Here is a 14,994-nt window from a genome sequence, read left to right as displayed (position 1 = left end):
GAATTAAGATATATTGGGGGTAAGAATTCATCTTTATTTAGGTCAGGAACCTAGGCATAAAAAATTGAGGAACCAGGATGCCAATATACCTGTCACCTGGACAAGGGTGCAGAAAAAGCCAAGAAATATCAAGTCTGACATGAGAGGTGAGAGTAGTGAACAAAAGAATATGAAGACTTGGGAGAGCTTTTTCCCCTGTTGATTCTCCAGGGTCTCTGAGAACGTCCTGAAGTGAGACAGCAGTTTCCGGGGTGGTGGGAAAGGTTCCAAACCACTCCTGATTCTCTCCACCTTCACAGGAGTGACAGCAAGAGGAGACACAGCCACAGCAACCAGGGCAGAAGGGAAGAGAACAGTGGGTGCCAGACAACAGCCCATCCCTGCAGCAGTGGTGACATACTCTTTTGTAGAGATTCCTGGAATTACTTACCTGTAGATTTGTGCAAAACCTACAAAGCAGATTTGTGTGAAACCTAAAGAAATTTTCTGTGGGGGTTATTATCATGACCTTATCTTTGATTCCCCAGACTTTCCATGGCCAAAAACATGACTTATCTTGGAGAGCTCAAATACTCCTGCACCTTCTGCGACTTCTGTGTGAAAATGCCTAAATATCTCTAAAGTTAGTTTTGAACTCCCTGCTACTCAACACTTGACTATCTAAAATGCAACGTGATTTAATGGTACTTGTCATTTCCTAACAAAGAAAGTTTTCTTCCTTATTTTCTTACACCCTATGTGCCATTTTCCCAGTCAACCAAATTAAAATCTTATATTTTTACTTGATATCCAACCAGTCACGAAGCTAAAGGGGTTTTTTTCCTTCATAATGTCTTTCACATATGGCCCATCTTTTCTCTCTACCATTATCCTATTTCAAGCACCAATCATCATATAACAAATCATGCACCTACACGAATCAGTCTCTCCCCCCCCATGTCAAAAGTGAATGATTCCATTTCTTTCTGGCTATATGATCTCAAGCAAGTTACTTAATTTTATTATGCTTCAATTTCCTTACTAGTAAAATAGTGATATTCAGTAACTATTCCCTAATTAATAATTAAATAATAATAGCCAATACTTACTGAGAGCTTATCATGAGCAACACATTGTTCTAAGGGCTTTACAAGTATTAACTAACTTAGTGAGGTCATTTAAAGTGCTTAGAACAGTTCTTGACTTGTGGTTACGCTCTCAATAACTTCTATTATGGATATGACTAAATCATAATTTTAATGAGAGGTAATTTTATACCCTTTTCGCAGGCTTCTCCTCTGGCACTATCCCTAACAAGAAGTAGAGCTGATATGGCAGAATAAATCCAGGGGGCTTCCTTGGGCCATGGTGCTAGGGAATGGAGCTTTTGCCATCACACAATAGAGATGGGCTAGAAGTCAGTCCTCCATAGGGGTTTATTCTCTCCCATCCATACTTATCATTCATATTCTCTACCTCTCTCTTCCTCACCCTCTCTTTGAGTTCAGTATCTTGCAAGTCCTTGTACGGTGCAGGAGACCACTGGCACCATAAAATCTCCTTCCCATTGCTCTTTCACTAGGTCCATTTCTTTTCCTTGTCATCAGAGTAGTGAAGAACAGAAGTGATTTAAGTATTTCCAATGACATTTCCTTAGTCTCTTGTACTGTTTTTCAAACATTTGTGATTATGACTCATAATAAGAAAGGCATTTTATACTGTATCCAATACACACATGCAGAAACACACATCTGAACAAAATGTCACAAAATAATAATTACCTTTGCTACATATGCCCTGATAATTTCTATTCTCTCCTAACCCATGTTTTTAAAATTCTGTCTAACACCAAACATATTAATTTCCCACCCATTATTACTGATTTTGCAACCTACTAATAAGTTGTCACCTACAGGGCTAAAACAGGGCTTTGGATGATCCTTCTTTAACCTTTTCCTATGAAGGCTGCCTTTTTCCAGAAGTCTACCTTCAGTTCTTTCATCTCTGTCTTCATTTCCTTAGAGAATCTCATCAATATTCTCAGTTGCAAATACCACCCACACACCTACGAGTGAGTATTCTATGTGTAGTTCCTAATCACTTGCTCCTCCTCTGTACTCATTCCATAGCACTTCATACTACACTTAGCATGCTGAAATGTCATTTTTACTTACCTGTCTTCACACCTAAGCAGGAAACACTTTTTATCCATTATGACCACCAATTAAATTTCCACTCTATCCCCAGTGGCTATTCTGAGATTCTAGCACATAATTCTAACTGGTTGCTGGGCATCTTATCTGATCATGCCACTCCCCTACTGGAAATTCTTCACTAGCTCCAATACTACTAGCATGACTGTCTTCAACATAAAAATCAAGACACACCTGATCTGTAGGATTCTACCAATCCCATAATTCCTACAAGATAAAAGCAATTACAAGCGCTAATCTATACAGAGGTTATTTCTTCACATTGCCAAATAAATATTTTTGCCTGAAATGTTTCCCCCTCTTCCCACCTTCCCATCAGCTGTTTAACTCATACTTCACAACTTGAATTCCATGAGGCAATGTTACAGGAATTTTTTCCTCTCACTCCTCATCTCCATTAGGTGATCAAAACTCCCAATTTCCCCATCAAAACCTGTGACTGCTTCTATCACAGCAGTTTTAAGCGCATATTGTAATTATTGGATTGTCTCACTCTCCAAGAGTCTACAAGGATTTGGGGAATAGATTATTTCTTACGTCTGCATTATTGACACCTGGGCAAGTAAGATGATTAATGAATTTTAGTGCAAAGAATTTCTTAAAAATCAATTAATGAAAGTTTCAAAGACTCCCCAAGTTAACATACCCAAAAGAGATCATATTCCATCCGAGCCCCAAAGTTACTTCCATATACCCCTCCTTAGTTACAGTATCACCAGACACCCTATCCCCACACTAGAAAACTCTTGAGTCAGCCTCAACTCCTAACCTACTAATAAGTCGTCACCTACAGGGCTAAAACAGGGCTTTGGATGAGTCACCTGTCATCAGACTTTCCCTCTTCCCAGAATGCCTTCTCCCTATTGAGTCACCTGTCATCAGACTTTCCCTCTTCCCAGAATGCCTTCTCCCTATTGAGTCACCTGTCATCAGACTTTCCCTCTTCCCAGAATGCCTTCTCCCTATTTGGAAAATTTCTATTTATCTTTCAAAGCCCAGCTCAGATTATGGTGAATTCTCTGTGAAGCCTTAAAAGAAAGAAAGAAAAAACCTGAAATTCCCCTGCAGAAATTAGGAAATTACATCCTGGCGCTCCGTGGTTGATGACAGAAGAATCTCCATAGATTCAAATCTTGACACTTGCATTCATCTTTCCCTTACAGAATCAATCATCCACCAACTTTTCTAAGGTTAATTGTTAGAACCAAAAAGTAATGCATTATAAACAAAAGATTTATGTAGGGGGGGAAAAAAATCCCAGAAGGGAGCCTGTCTAATTTCAAGCAGTAAAATATTAGAATCATCAGTCAACACTTGGAAGACCTTGTTTGATTTTATAAAGGAAACAACAAAGTTTTCTTTTACCTTTCCTCTCCTTCACAAGACTAAATTAATTACTTCCCCATCCGTGCTCCCTTAGCAATTTAGTTAAACTTTGGGGATGGCTCTTAAAACCTGATTCTAGGTATCTGCCTATACATATGACTCTCACTCAACTGTAAGTTTAACAATTGCAGGAACCATATTTCTTCATGTCAGTATACCCAGTCCCAGAACATGGCTGAAAGACTGTATTTCCATACTTTAAACCTTAAAAGATTAAAGACGTTTGAAAGCATATTTAAATAAGATGTTTCCCAAGAAATGTACATTATCTAAACAATGTATACATCTCTTTCAATGAAACATACCCTGGGTGAGAAAATATTGTAAGAAATTTTTTGTGTTGCATCAACCAGGCAATTTAAGCATTAGTAATAAAATTGGACTTTAATAAGCATTAAAGAGCTTTATTAGTATCCATAGTGAGATAATGCTAATTACAACAGAATAAAAGTTTTTCTTTACAATCATGTGTAAATATGAGTAACAGTTACCAATGTGAATAACACTTTCCATAAAAAAAAAAAAACTTTAATTGGGAAACTATTCCTGTAGCACTATAAAAACTGTAGTTGTTTGTAGTTCAATTAAAAATTTTTTAAAAAAGAGAAAACACTACCTCTTGAGTTTCCTAAAGCAAATTTTTAGAAGAAAAATAATGCACTGACTTCACAATGAAAATTTTGTATAAGAAATGCAGAAAGTGGATTATGTACTTTTTAAAAAATCAGTAAACCATGTTATTTCTTGGAAATTTTACATCTTGTTGTTCCCTATGTGAATGGCAGTTTGCTTCAGATAGAACAAGCAATCTTCTCAAATCAAGTAATACATATGAAATTGAAATAAAAAGTCATAAAAATTGGGAACCCAATGTAACCAGAGTCTATATTGTCATTTTGTTAACATTTCAAATCCTAGATTCCCAGAGACTACACCAAAATTATAACCAACTGAAAACAATAAAGCTTTTTTGAAGTAAGAAACCTCAAAGAGTACTTAACCTAGGGGTTTTATTTTTTTATTGAAGTATAGTTGATTTACAATATTATGCTAGTCTCTTGTGTATAGCAAAGTGATGCAGTTTTATATACAGATAAAGATATATATTCTTTTTCATATTCTTTTCCATTATGGCTTATTATAGGATATTTAATATAGTTCCCTGTGCTATACAGTAGGGCCTTATTTTTTATTTATATTGTCTATGGTAGTTTGAATCTGCTAATCCCAAATTCCTAATATAACGCCCCTCCCTTCCCCCTTGGCAACCATCAGCTTGTTTTCTATGTCTGTGAGTCCATTCTATTTTGTAAATAAGTTACTTTATATCATATTTTAGATTCCACATATAAGTGATATTATATGGTCTTTTTCTATCTCTTTCTAACTTCACTTAATATTTAATCTCTAGGTACTATCCATGTTGCTGCAAACAGCATTATTTCATTCCTTTTTATGACTGAGTAGTATCCCATTATGTGTTTATGTGTGTGTGTACACATGCACTTTATCCATTCATCTGTCCATGGACATTTACAGTGTTTCCATGTCTTGGTTATTATGAACAGTGCTTCTATGAATACTGGGATGCATGCATCTTTATATTATAGTTTTGTCTGGATATATGCCCAGGAGCGGGATTGCTGGATTAGACAGCAACTTTACTTTTAGTTTTTTAAGGATCCTCCATACTGTTTTCCATAGTGACTACATCAATTTACATTCCCACCAATAGTGTAGGAGGGTTCCCTTTTCTCTACATTCCCTCCAATCTAGACGCTTCTACCTGTATCTCAAAATGAGTGACTGTGTCAGATGCTCCTGCCACCAGTCAAGGAGATTTCCAGTAGTAAGAGGAAAAACACAGCCAGTCACTGGGATTACCAACAAAGAAGAAAATAAACCCAGGAGCTGCTCTGCCCAAGTTTTCTTCCATGATTTGCATTCTCACACAGTCAATTCCTTAGCTTCTAATGTGGAGCATTAGGGTTAAAAATCAAACACCTTAGGTAAAGTCTTTGGGAGAGCCCTTGCTCCTGAGAGAAAACGATGTTCAAATCCTAGCTTCATTCCCTTACTGGCCAGCTTACCCAAATCATTTAAGCTTTCTAAACCTCACTGCCATATCTATAAAGTGGGGATTGCAGTACCACCCACATCATAGGGTTGTTATGAGAATTATGAGAGGATCCAGAAAACATTCTTAACAGTAGATGATATCAGTCACCAAAAAAGATGGTAACAATAGTAATAGCAACAACAGGACAAAGGGAAACAAAACAGGGACAGTATCCTTTCCACAAGATTCAAGACAAGATTAAGCTTTTATTTATCACCTGAACATTTTTCCTTTTAGATACTGGCATACCTCTCTGTACTGCTCTTCACTTTATTTCTTCACTTTATTATGCTTCAAAGATATTGTGCTTTTTACGAATTGAAGATTTGTGTCAACCCTGCATCAAGAGTCCATCGGTGCTATTTTTCCAACAACATATGCTCACTTCTTGTCTCTGTGTCACATTTTGGTAATCCTAGCAATATGTCAAACTTTTTCACCCTTATTATATTTGTTATGGCCATCTGTGGCCAGTAATCTTGGCTGTTGCTATTGTAATTGTTTTGGGCCACCACAAATTCCACGCATATAAGACGTCAAATTTAATTGATAAATGCTGCGTGTGTTCTGACTGCTCCACTGACTAGCCACTCCCCTGGCACTGGCCTCTCTATTCCCTGAGACAAAACAATATTAAAATTAGGCCAATAAATAATCCTACAATGCCCTCTAAGTGTTCAAGTGAAAAGAAGAGTCACACATCTCACTTTAAATCAAAAGTTAGAAATGATTAAGCTTAGTGAGGAAGGTATATGGAAAACCAAGATAAGCTGAAAGCCAAGTCTCTTGGGCCAGTTAGCCAAACCGTGAGGGCAAAGTTCTTGACAGATATCAAAAGCGCTACTCCAGTGAACACACAAATAATAAGAAAGTGAACTAGCCTATTGCTGGCATGAAGAAAGTTCAGTGGTATAAATAGAAGATCAAACCAGTCACAACATTCCCTTAAATGAAAATCTAATTCAGAGCAAGATCTTAACTCTCTTCAATTCTATGAAGGCTGAGAGAGGTGAGGAAGCTGCAGAAGAAAAGTTTGAACCTGGCAGAGGGTGGTTCATGAGGTTTAAGGAAAGAAACCGGCTCCAAACATCAAAGTGCAAGGTGAAGCAGCAAACACTGATGTAGAAGCTGCAGCAAATTATCCAGAAGATCTAGCTTGGATAATCCATGAAGAGGACTACATTAAATAAGAGATTTTCAGTGTAGATGAAATAGCCTTATACTAGTAGAAGATGCCATCCAGAATTTTCATAGCTAAAGAGGACAAGTCAATGCCTGGCTTCAAATCTTCAAAGGACAGGCTGACTCTCTTGTAAGGAGCTTATGCAGCTGGAGACTTTAAGTTGAAGCCAATACTTAACGTCATAGTGCTTTTAAGAATTATGCTAAATGTACTCTGCCTGTGCTCTGTAAATGGAACAACAAAGCCTAAATGACTGCACATCTGTTTACAATATGGTTTACTAAATATTTTAAGGTCTGTGGAAACCTACTGCTCAGAAAAAAAAAAAAATTCCTTACAAAATATTACTGCTCATTGACAATACACCTGGTCGTCTAAGAGCTCTGATGGACGTGTAACAAGATTTATATTGTTTTCATGCCTGCTAACACAACATCCATTCTGCAGCTCTTGAATCAAGGAATAATGTCAATTTTTAAGTCTTACTATTTAAGAAATACATTCTGTAAGGCTATAGTTGCCATAGTTAGCAATTTCTCTAATGGATCAGGGCAAAGTAAATCAAAAACCTTCTGGAAAGGATTCACCATTCTAGATACCATTAAGAACATTAGCAATTCGTGAGAAGAGGTCAAAATATCAACATTAACAGAATCTTGGAAGAAATTGATTCTAACCCTCATGGCTAACTTCGAGGGTAGAAAACCTCAGTGGAGGAAGTAACTGCAGATATGGTGGAAATAGGAAGAGAACCAGAATTAGAGGTGGAGCCTGAAGGTGTGACTGAATTGCTACAATTCACAGCAACACTAAAGGATAAGGAGCTATTTCTCACTGAGCAAAGAAAGTGGTTTCTTGAGATGGAATTTACTCCTAGTACAGATGACTGCTGAAATGACAACAGAGGATTCGGAATATTACATAAACTTGGTTGACAAAGAAGGGGCAGGGTTTGACTCCAACTTTGAAAGAGGTTCTACGGTTATCAAATGGCACTGCAGGCTACAGAGATCTTGTTCATGAAAAGAAGAGTAAATTGGTGAGGCAAACTTCATTTTATTCCATTTTAAGAAACTGCCATGGCGTTCTCTTAGATCTCAGTGGGTTAAGGATCTGGCATTGTCACTGCTAATGGCTCAGGTGCAAATTTGATGCCTGGCCCAGGAACTTCCATATGCCTGGGGTGGGGCCAAAAAAAAAAAAAAAAAAAAGAGGGAGAGAGAGAGAGAAAAGAAACTGCCACAGCAGCCCCAACCTTCAGCAACCACCACCCTCTTCAGTCAGCAACCATCAACAGTGAGGCACAACCCAGGAAAAAGACGATGACTCACTGAACACTCAGATGCTGGTTAGCAATTTTTAGCAATATATTTTTTTGTTATTTCTAGATATAATACTACTGCACATTTACTAGACTACAAAAGTATAATGTAAATATGACTTTTATATACACTGGGAAACAAAAGCTTTATGTGATTTGCTTTATTGTGCTATTTACTTTATTTTGGTGGTTTGGAACCAAATCTGCAATACCTCTGAGGTATCCCTAAACTAAACTGGAAGTCTTCACGCTCAAAATATTACCCTCCCTCCATTGCTAAATTCTTGGTGCACTATTCATTTCATCTAAGCAAGTAAAGTAAGCATTCTATTATTTTGGATCTGTATTGTTCTGCCTTTAGGACTTAACCCAGAAAAAAAAATCAACATGCACAACTACTTAAAAATATCTTCTAGAGAAACATTATGCCCATGATGTTCTTAATGTTCATTTTTAAAAATACATGCATATACACACATATATAAAGTACATATTAAAAATCTAAGTTCTTATCTCTGGTTGATGAGATTACAATTTTCTTTTTCGTTATTTTTTTTTGAAAAATTTTAAGTTACATTAAAAATAAGTTACAAGCTTTGCTCTGACCTAAGCACTATATCATCCATTCTAAGAAAGAGAATATAAGCCGGGAGATTTCAACAGATGTTAATAAATTATGTTACAGCTTGATATATAAATATATCTGAAATAGCAGATATCAAACCTACTTTTGAAACAAATATAACAGAAGTTGAGCTTTAATGTTCTCTCTAATCAAAGACTATGCTGAAGGATTTTTATTCCTCCTACAAACAAACATTATTGTCAAGGTATCTGAATTCTCAGCTTGTGTCTAAGTTCAAATCATATGACAGTTCTGGAGAAATTTATGTCTTGATTTAGGAAAACAAAACTCCCCTAGAGAATTAAACAGAGACATGATAGATTTCTCACCTTCTAAGATTTAGCCCAGTCATCCATCAGTAAATGACATTACTCTGGTTTTGATTTTTTCCTATAAATTTCTTATTCACTTATTTTCTCATTCGCTTTTTAATTAAAAAAAAAAAAAAGTCCATAGCCATAATTCACTAACTATAGTCTACCAACAAAGCCTGGTTTTAACCTCACTTTGCGAGCAGTGCTGTCAACATTTTCAGACTTATAAAGAGTACCACCCACCCTGATTATATTCTATCTAAAATGTTTAAGTAGTATTTTGTGTTTTTCAATGAGATGTCCCCCAGTGGCAGCCATGAGAAATCAACAGTAACCCTCAGACTTTTTTTTTAAGAACCGTTATTTTAGAGAAATAATGGGGGAGGAGCTATTACAGTAAGAGAAGGTGCAATAGCACTTTGTTTTCAACTTTCTAACACTGTAGCCCTGGCCAGGAAGCATGGAGTACAATTAAAATAAATGTAGAGGGAGTTGCCGTCGTGGCGCAGTGGTTAACGAAACATGAGGTTTCAGGTTCGGTCCCTGCCCTTCCTCAGTGGGTTAAGGATCTGGCATTGTCGTGAGCTGTGGTGTAGGTTGCAGACACGGCTCAGATCCCGAGTTGCTATGGCTCTGGCGTAGGCTGGCGGCTACAGCTCCGATTGGACCCCTAGCCTGGGAACCTCCATATGCCGCAGGAGCGGCCCAAAGAAATAGCAAAAAGCCAAATAAATAAATAAATAAATAAATAAATAAATGTAGAGTCTGATTACAGAATCATCATCATCGTTATTATTAGATGACATAGTTTTGAAAGAACCTGGTCTAAAAAGCTATCTTCCTTCTCTTGCTACTCAGAGGTCTGTACTGTTTGCATGGTTTCTAAGAGTTCTCAGATTTGTATTACTGGGCGTGCATTGTAAAATGGACTACACTATACCCAAGTGTGCATGAAGCTTTAAGTTAGAAACGGAGCATTCTTTCCAAGTAAAGGGTACTTACTACTCATACCCCTTAATACCTGACCCTCCCCCTACAATGACAATCCATCTAATTCAAAACGTATTCAAACTTTTGACCTCAGGGCCCTTAACCTGGCAAGGTAACTGAAACCTAGAGTCATTTGAGAGCTAGAAGGAAGAAATCCAAATTATAAAGCATGTCAGGAAATTTATACTTATTAAATCCTAGGTATATCTGACACTCTATTAATAACTACAGAGTAATGGGCTCTTCAAACCTGTTTCAAATTTCAGAGGCTCCCCAAAGGAGCATCTGGTGATATTCTAAAGTCCCCACTAGAAACCCCCCTTCAGGGGGGTTCCCATCATGGCTCAGCAGTTAAGGAACCTGACTAGCATCCATGAGGACCCGGGTTGGATCCCTGGCCCCGCTCACTGGGTTAAGGATCCAGCATTGTGGTAAGCTGTGGTGTAGGGCACAGAAGCAGATCAGATCTGGTGTAGTTGTGGCTGTGGCAGAGGCCGGCAGCTACAACTCCGATTTGACCCCTAGCCTGGGAACTTCCATGTGCCACAAGTGTGGCCCTAAAAGGAAGGAAGGAAGGAAGGCAGGAAGGCAGGCAGGCAGGCAGGCAGGCAGGAAGAAAGGAAAAGAAAGAAAAAAGAATATCACTTCACACCAGTCAGAATGGCCATCATTAATAAATCCACAAATAACAAGTGCTGGAGGGGCTGTGGAGAAAAGGGAACTCTCCTGCACTGTTGGTGGGAATGGAAACTGGTACAGCCACTATGGAGAACAGTTTGGAGATACCTTAGAAATCTATACATAGAACTTCCATATGACCCCACAATCCCACTCTTGGGCACCTATCCGGACAAAACTCTACTTAAAAGAGACACGTGCACCCGCATGTTCATTGCAGCACTATTCACAATAGCCAGGACGTGGAAACAACCCAAATGTCCATCGACAGAGGATTGGATTCGGAAGAGGTGGTATATATACACAATGGAATACTACTCAGCCATAAACAAGGATGACATCATGCCATTTGCAGCAACATGGATGGAACTAGAGAATTTCATCCTGAGTGAAATGAGCCAGAAAGACAAAGACAAATACCATATGATATCACTTATAACTGAAATCTAATATCCAGCACAAATGAACATCTCCTCAGAAAAGAAAATCATGGACTTGGAGAAGAGACTTGTGGCTGCCTGATGGGAGGGGGAGGGAGTGGGAGGGATCGGGGAGTTTGGGCTTATCAGACACAACTTAGAATAGATTTACAAGGAGATCCTGCTGAATAGCATTGAGAACTTTGTCTAGATACTCATGTTGCAACAGAAGAAAGGGTGGGGGAAAAAATGTAATTGTAATGTATACATGTAAGGATAACCTGACCCCCTTGCTGTACAGTGGGAAAATAAAAAAAATTATATAAAAAAAAGAAAGAAAGAAAAAAGAAAAGAAAAATAAAAGAAAAGAAAAAGGAAAAGGAAAAGAAAAACAAAATGAAACCCCCTTTCACTCTGTTACTTTAGAGCTCTGGCCTAGACCCCACCTGGACCAGATAATTCTGGCAGCCTCTCTGCTCAAATATGTAGGCTTTGGACAGATTCCACATGAGTTGGAACAGACATGTATTTTTATACATCCAACTTAAAAGATAACATAGGATGACTTGGTTAAGGAGGTGAAATTATAAAAATTCCTTCATGCTTTCTTTCACTCATTAATTCCTTCATCATTGAAAAACTACTGAATTCCAACTCTGCCAGGCATTGTGCCAGGCAATAGGATTCCTCACCCTTGAAACTCTAGATATGAATAAAATCACATTTATTTAAGAGCCTTTTAAAGATTTAAGAGTCTTTTAAAAAATATTCACTTTAAATTGAGGTGAATATTTTCCTTATCCTTTTGATATTTCTCCATTAAATTTTATTCACATAAAAATAACCTGTATTTCTGTAGATACCAAATTTCTTAATTTTTCTTTAAAAAGCAAGTCTCTGAAGCTGTATTAATACAATTTTAAATGGATATATACCATTTTAACATGGAAAAATAGTGAGCTGTTAACTTTTCATCCTCCTAATCTTTAAATTGTATTTTCTAATTTTATAGAAGGACACATCAAAGTTTTACGGGCACTTGCATATGTTGCTTGTACAAAGAAATATCTTTACAGACTATCTGAAAGGTAATTTTCCAAAATGTATCTAAAGTCTTTAAAGTGGTCTTATCCTTAGGCCTGGAAATGTCATATTTAGAAAGTTATCCTAAGGAAATAATCAAAAATATGTACAAGGATGTTCATCATATATTATTTACAATAAGTGAATAATTAAACTAACCTAAATGCCAATAACAAAAACCGATTAAAATAATAATGGTTAAACCATATGATACATGGATACCAGAGCTATTAAATATCATATTGCAGAGAAATATTTAAGGATATTTAGATATGTTTAGCAAAAGAAATTAAGTAAAAATGTGATTAAATGGAAAAAACAAATTGGTATGAACCATTTTAGAAAGGGAAGGGAAAGAGGGAAGGAGGGAAGGAGAGAAGAAAACTGCAGAAAGGGATAAGAATTTATAATGGTTTAGAAGTGCAAACTTTGAAGTCAAAAGCTTGGGTTTCAATCTGAGTAATTGTCAACAAATTAATCTCTCTGCTCCTGTTTCTTCATCTGTAAAATGGGTTAGTAAGAGTACCTTCGTGATAGGATTTCCAGGGATAGTAAATAAATTATTATATTTAAAGTGAATACTATAATGCCTGGAACACACTGATCATTCCATTCTTTTTAACTATTAGCATTATGCAATAACATCTTTTTGTTTTGTTTTGTTTTTTGCTTTTTAGAGCCATACCTGACGCATATGAAAGTTCTAGTCAAGGGATTAAATCAGAGCTGTGGCTGCCGGCCTAGGCCATAGCAACGGAGGATCCAAGCTGTGTCTGCAGCCTATACCACAGCTCATGGCAATGCCGGATCCTTAACCTACTGAACAAGGCCAGGGATCGAACCCACATCCTCCTGGATACTGGTCACGTTTGTAAACCACTGAGCCACAACAGGAACTCCCTATACAATAATGTCTTAAAAATAATTCTGGAAGCCAGTATAGATCATTTTTATTTTGTGTATTTTTCTGTATTTTCTAAGTTTTCTCTAATCAAAATGCAATGCTTTAGATTAAGAAGGAAATAATGATTTTTTTAAAGGAAAAAAAGCACTTGATTATTATATGCGCTCATTACAAATATTTTTGAAGTTTCCTTTCTTTTTTAACAAATTCTTTAGTGTTTAAGCTCCCCCCTTATTCAGATCACTGTAACGAGATAGCAAGGTTAAAACCTGCAATCTTTCTGGTTCAACACAATAATGCAATAATTATAAAACACTACCATTAAATGTATGTATGTTGTTTCCCTGCTAAGAAAGTAAATATGGAGACAGCTATTCAAATTTCTAACTCTAATTAATCATAAGGAGAAACATGATGTACGATTAATGAAATATTGATATAAACATTTCTACATATTATCAAGAAGAGAGATTACTGTATGTGATCTAAGCCAGTTACATGGATAACCTATGTACTGACACCAAGATACATAGATACATCTATATGCTGACAAATATTTTACTTCCTCATAAAACTGAATAAGGAGAGTTCCCGTGGTGGCTCAGGAACCCGACATAGTGTCTGTGAGGATGTGAGTTTGATCCCTGGCCTCACTCTTCCCATACCTTATACAAAGCTCTCAGAAGCCAATTGACAATTTCAATATTCTACCTGGATCTTTAGTCAGATCCATAAATTCAGTACATATATCCTCTGGATTCTAAGCTTCTGCAAGTGACATTTTATAAAATTGTTTCATTCTATAAAAATGGGTCACCGTCATTTCAACCTCCAAAAACAGTTTCCTCACCACCTTTCTAGCTTCCATTAACAGTTGCTTGTCATTTTTCCAGCCTTTACCAACAATCTCTTCACCATTTTTCTGGCCCCAACTGCCACTCAGTCCCAAAACCAATGCTACACGTTTTAACATTTTGTTACAGCAGCACCTCACTAAAAATACTAATTTTTGTTTCAGTTACCTATGCTTCATAAAAACCATTCCAACACTGTGTCTTAAAAGAACAACCATTTATTTGATCATGATCCTGCCGTTTGGGCTCCATTCAGTGGGGCAGATCCTCTTCTGCTCTCTCCTAGGGTCACTCATGTGGCTGCAGTCACCTGGAATTCAAGTGGGGCTGGAAATTCCAAAATGGCCCTCATCATACATCAGGGATTTACCTGCTGTTTGTTGCCTAGAATGTCTCATTTGTCCTCCAGTGTCCTCTCTAGCAGGATAGCCTGAGTTTCTCGCTTGTGCCTAGGTCAAAAGTACTTACCAAGGTTCCACCTGAATGACACCTGCTGATGCCTCATGGCTAAAGCAAGTCGCATGGCCAGAATCAACGAGGAGGGGGTGGGGGGACTATACAAATCAGTGAGGGAAGTAAGATTCATTGAGGAGCCATTCCCATAAAAATCTACAAGTCTCCCATGCTAAGTGAATGGGCCATTCTCTCTGCAGACATTCTATGCTTCCTACTGGTCATTTTAAAAACTGCAGACAGGAGTTCCCGTCGTGGCGCAGTGGTTAACGAATCCGACTAGGAACCATGAGGTTGCGGGTTCGGTCCCTGCCCTTGCTCAGTGGGTTAATGATCCGGCGTTGCCATGAGCTGTGGTGTAGGTTGCAGACATTTTTGAAATTTTAATAAAGGAGAAAGGTAATATAAAATTAAAATTAGGAAGAAGAAATAAAACAAAATTTATAAACTAGTAAAAATCAAAATTGAAAGTA

At 37.3% G+C, this 14,994-nt stretch overlaps 1 protein-coding gene across 4 annotated transcripts in view; it reads right to left on the bottom strand.

The window, feature by feature from the left end:
* The window catches only part of IMMP2L (inner mitochondrial membrane peptidase subunit 2), a 989,629-nt gene that overhangs the window by 923,532 nt on the left and 51,103 nt on the right, over positions 1–14,994 (bottom strand). The gene's annotated exons all lie outside the window — the stretch shown is intronic.

Source organism: Sus scrofa, chromosome 18, assembly GCF_054392235.1.
Source record: "Sus scrofa isolate SSC_HxYL_T2T_F1_AM1 chromosome 18, Sscrofa_HxYL_maternal_Yorkshire_Landrace_v2.0, whole genome shotgun sequence".
NCBI classification, from domain to species: Eukaryota; Metazoa; Chordata; class Mammalia; order Artiodactyla; family Suidae; genus Sus; species Sus scrofa.
Note: the sequence above shows the minus strand (reverse complement) of the source record. Positions and strands in the feature narration are given on the sequence as shown.